General features: G+C 59.2%; 2 protein-coding genes across 3 annotated transcripts in view; one reads left to right on the forward strand and one right to left on the reverse strand.

Annotated features, from left to right (window-relative positions):
• TMEM167B (transmembrane protein 167B) overlaps positions 1-5,041 on the reverse strand; it is a 7,050-nt gene that overhangs the window by 1,656 nt on the left and 353 nt on the right. The gene's annotated exons all lie outside the window — the stretch shown is intronic.
• INAVA (innate immunity activator) overlaps positions 2,670-5,041 on the forward strand; it is a 9,383-nt gene continuing 7,011 nt past the window's right edge. For both annotated transcript variants that reach the window (XM_031061772.1, XM_031061773.1), the window contains exons 1-2: positions 2,670-2,768; positions 4,258-4,348. The gene's annotated coding sequence lies outside the window, so the exon portion shown is untranslated. The remainder of the gene's footprint in view (positions 2,769-4,257; positions 4,349-5,041) is intronic.

Raw genomic sequence — 5,041 nt, forward strand, 5'->3', positions numbered from 1 at the left:
GAGCGCCGACCCGCGCGACGCGCATCCTGAGGAGCAGGCAGCCTCAATGGAGCGCCTATCGGGGAGGTGCGTGTGCAGACCCAGTCCGGCCCAGCAGGCCCAGTGACCCGAGCGCTGCAGGAGCTGCAGGTGCGCCCAGCCGCGTGTGAATAGCCCCCATCCCGTCCCCAGTGACCCCTCAGTATCCCGCAGTGCACCCAGTCCCCATTCCAGTCCTCCCAGTAACCCACCAGTACTCCCGGTAATCGCCGGTCCTCCCAGTACCTCCCCAGTGCAACCACACCCCAGTGACCCCTGGATTTCCCAGCAACTCGCAATCTCCCCATAACCCTGCAGCCCCCAGTGCTCATCCCAGACTCTGGTAAACCCCACTCCTCCCAGTACCTCCCCAGTGCAACCAGTCCCCATGGCAGTAACCCACCAGCACGCCCAGTAACCCTCAGTCCTCCCAGTATCCCAGTACCACCCACGTGTAACTAGTCTCCATTCCAGCCCTCAGTGAGTTCCAGTCATCCCAGTAACCCCCAGTATGATCTGACCCCCAGGCTCCCCTGTAACTCCCAGTCTAACCCTAAGACCCCCTCTCCAAGCTCCCAGTCCCCATCCCAGCTCTTCCAGTACTTGCCAGTCCTCCCCAGTAACCCCAGGTCCCCCAATAAACCCCAGTGCCTCCCCAGTAACATCATGTGCCACCCAATCCCCATCCCAGTATCCCCCATAAGTCTCCCAATTGACCCCCAGTAACTCCCTGTATCTCCCATAATACCCAGTGCATCCAGTCCCCAGCCCAGTTTCTCGTCTAACCCTCAGCTCCCACAGTAACCCACACAATCCAGGGGTCCCAGTGCACCCAGCATCAGTGCTCCCAGTGCTCACAGCACCCCCAGGGCCCCCAGGGTTCTCAGTGCCCACCAGTGGTCCCTGTGTTTCCAGTGCCCCCAGCGGACCCCAGCGCCCCAAGATGTCCCAGCCTTCCCAGTGATCCCAGTACCCCTCGTGTTCCCAGTGCCTCCAGTGGCCCCAATGTCCCCACAGTGGTCCTGGTGCCCCCAGCAATCCTGAGTGCTCCCAGTGTTCCCAGGGCCCCCATCAGTCCCAATGCTCCCAGCAAACCCCGTGCTCCCAGTGCTCCCAGTGCCCTCAGCCAACCCAGTGTTCCCCAAGTGAGTCTGGTGCTCCCAGTGCTCCCAGCAGACTCCAGTGCCTGTCCTGGAGTTCAGCCTGAGGACCCCTTGCCCTCCTTGGGTTCCAGAGCTAACGTGGAGAACATCCATTCTTCTGCTGCTCCCTTGCACCCAGCCACCATGGCCAGCCACAGCTCCCAGCAGGAGGGACATCAGGGGGTCAATTTATTTGGTCTCCACTAGTGACACCTTGGCCAGGGTGACAACAAAGCCTCAAGGAGCAGCACAGTGCTGGGTGGCTGCTGGCACTAGGGCATGGAGCTGTGGGACCCAGGGGAACAGGGATGGGGCATGATGGGTACCTCAAGGACAGTGGGGATGCCAGGGGTGATGGAGACACAGGGGCAATGGGGACCTGGATGTTATGGAGACTACTAGGGAGTGGTGGAATCCCAAGGGTGATGGGAACCTGGGGTCCTCAGGATCAACAGGGGACACAGGGGCAATGGGGATGCTGAAGGCAATGGAGACTTCAAGGAGTAATGAGGACCCTGAGGGATGATTAACACCCCAGGGGTGATGGGGATCCCAGGGACAGTGAGGACTTGAAGGTTATAAGGACACACAGTGGTGACACCTGGACTGATGGGGACCCCAGTGGTGTTGGTAACCCCACTGGGGATGAAGGGGACACAGAGACAACAGGACACCAGGAGTGATGGGGATGTTGGAGTGAGGGAGACCCCAGGGACAGTAGGCACCCTGAACGTGAGAGAGACCCCAAGAAGTAATGAGGACCTTGAGGGATAGTGAACCCCCCAGGGGTGATGGGGACTCCAGGGACAATGAGGACCCCGGGAGACAATGGGGACCTGAGAGGTGATGGGCACCTGATGGGTGGTGGGTACTTCAGGGATAATGAGGACACTAAGAAGTGATGGGAAGATATGGGGTGGCCTGAGACCACGGGGTGGCCTGGGACAGGGACACTTACAAACAGGGACACTAAGGGTGCTGGGAGCAGCATGTGAGGACTCTGAGCTGTGCCACCACAAGACCACAGGGGCTGGGGGACATAGGGGCTTGGGGACACAGGGGCTGGTGTCCAGGATCTTACCCTGTACTGGCATGTGGCTCCTCCCCATCCCCTGGTGACTCTGTCCCAGGTTGTGCCATCCCTTGTGGTGACCCCATCCTCAATGACCCTTTCCCACTGGTAACTCCATGCTTCTGGTGACTCATCCCCTGGTGCTCCCATCCCCTGCTGATCCCCTACCTCTCAATAAGGTGACAGGAGTGATGTTCTCTCCCTGGACCTGGCCCCTGATGGCCACAGGAGCATTATTCAGCCTAAGAAGGTGCCAAACCTGATACGGGAATCCTGTAGCCCCCAGGACCTGCACTAGGAGCTACTCTTCAGCCATAGCAAGTGGGCATGGGAATGGGCCTGTCTCCAGCTGAGCGTCTGGGTGTGGTGGCTGGTTGAAGCCTGTCCATCACTACAGGGGGATCCTGCCCTGGCACAGGGCTGAGCTCCTGAAGGTGCTGGAGAGCTGGCGGCTGAGGCAGCTGCAGGAGGAGCTGCAGGGACACCCACCTGACCTGGAGCAGCAGCTGAAGAAGTGCCACCACAGACTTGAGGAGGTCTGTGATGCCCCTTTGTCCTTGTCTGTCTCTCCCAGCCTCCATCTCTGTATCCAGGCCAGTTCTCCTGCCTTCACCTCACCATCTTCCATCCATTCATCTGCCCATGTATCCATACATACGAGCATGAATCCTTCCCCCCATCCAACCATGTACCCATGAATCCATCCCCCCATCCAACCTCCATACATGTATCCATCCATCCATCCATCTGTCCATCCATCCATCCATCCATCCATCCTCCATCCATCCATCCATCCATCCATCCTCCATCCATCCATCCATCCATCCATCCTCCATCCATCCATCCATCCATCCATCCTCCATCCATCCATCCATCCATCCATCCTCCATCCATCCATCCATCCATCCATCCTCCATCCATCCATCCATCCATCCATCCTCCATCCATCCATCCATCCATCCATCCTCCATCCATCCATCCATCCATCCATCCTCCATCCATCCATCCATCCATCCATCCTCCATCCATCCATCCATCCATCCATCCCCCCTCCACATGTCCATCCAGCTACGTATCCATGTCCTTCCCTGGGGACAGACAAGTGCTGATCAGGCTGTTGGGGCAGTTTAGCTGAGGAATGTCCAGGGAAATTGAGGAGTGGCTGAAGGAAGCTGGACGGGGTGGACACGGGTCAAGGGGTGGCCAGCAGTGACCAGGTCATGGTGACAGCTGAGGGAACACCTGTGTCAGGAGAAAATAGGGTCATGGGGAGGGCTGGGGGAATCCCAACCAGACCCCATGGCTGCCCCTCCTGCAGCACGAGCAGGAGGTGGCTGGGCCAGGGCCAGACCCTTGTCCCAGGTTCCTGCAGGTGTGGGACAGACTGCAGAAGATGAAGCTGGCAGAGGCAGGTGCCTGACACATGTAAGCCAAAGCCAGCCCAGCAAAGCTTCCTGAGCCCCCTGGCACACATTGGGCAGCCCCCATCCCCAGCACATCCTGGCACTGGGAACAGCACCTGGCACTGCCATTCTGAGTGAGCTTGTGGTTGAGGGCGAGTCCTGGAGCCTTGGTGTCCCCATGCTGGTGACAACCAAGATGCCAGGGTTGGAAGGAGGTGGTAACACCAGGGCAGTGCCAGGGGTGATATGGGGGATGCAGGCAACACTCTCCCCCTGACCTGCACCTGCCCTGACTCCATGAACCAGAAAACAACCAAATAAAGTCTTTTATCTGGTTTTCTTGATGGAAATGGGACAGAGACAGGGATGGGGTGGCATTGCCTTGGGCTAATGGTGCATGATGGGGATGGAGGGTGGTCATGGTGGCCAGTGGCTCATTTTACCAGTGCTGCCACAAGCCCAACTGCAGTTGGTGTCCATCCAAGGCCTTCAGCCATCCCCTGGTGGCACAGAGCCTTCCTTACTCATTCAGTCTCCCTCTCCTTTCTTCTCTGTCTTCTCCTGGTGTTTTTATCCATTTCCACAGTTAAACGTGTTTCACCCCTGCCCTTTCCACCTGCAGCTGGGAGGCACCAGGAGGGAGGAAGAGACACTGATTTGAATAGGTCTCACACCAACAGCCCCAGGCTGACAGCACCACCCTGGGCACCAAGGTAGGGAACAGGCCATTGTTCTGGGGAATCTGCACCCCAGACTGCCGCCTGCACTCCTTGCCTGCCCCCTGCATCACCCTGCCTATTCCCTGCCTTCTCAGCCCATCCTGTCTAGCCCCATGCCATGAGGATTCTTCCCCACCCTGCCAGGTGTAGCAATGCAGGATGTGCCCAACTCATTCCAATCCAGCTCAGAGGGGCCACAGTGGCCGCAGCATCGTCTCACAGCCTGGGAGAGCCTTGGCATCATCCTGGGACAATGGTGGCACTATCCTGGCACTGTCCTGCTGTGCCTGGCCAGGGCCAGGACGGGGACAGTGGTTCTTGTGCTTGGCCTATGCCTACATGGCACTAGGGCTGGAGCCTCAGCAAGCACCGTGCTAGGCTGTGCTGGGCTGCGGTGCCACACCACACCGAACTGCATCACCCCCTGCAGTGATGTGCCAGGCCACGCTGTGACACATCTATACCGTACCATGCCATTCCATGCCATGCCACAAATGTGCCATGCCGTGCAGTGCCGTTCCATTCCGTGCAGTGCCGTGCGGTGCAGACGCTGCAGGGCCGTCCGGCGGGGCGGGGACTGGGGCAGATGTTGCTCACCCTGCTCCTCCCTCCGCTCAAGCCCAGACCCGTCCGTGCCCGGGCGCAGCAGAGCCGGCAGCGGCGGCGGGGCCCGGGGGAGGGCTCTCC

This window comes from Geospiza fortis, unplaced genomic scaffold (genome assembly GCF_000277835.1).
Source record: "Geospiza fortis unplaced genomic scaffold, GeoFor_1.0 scaffold26, whole genome shotgun sequence".
Classification (NCBI taxonomy): Eukaryota; Metazoa; Chordata; class Aves; order Passeriformes; family Thraupidae; genus Geospiza; species Geospiza fortis.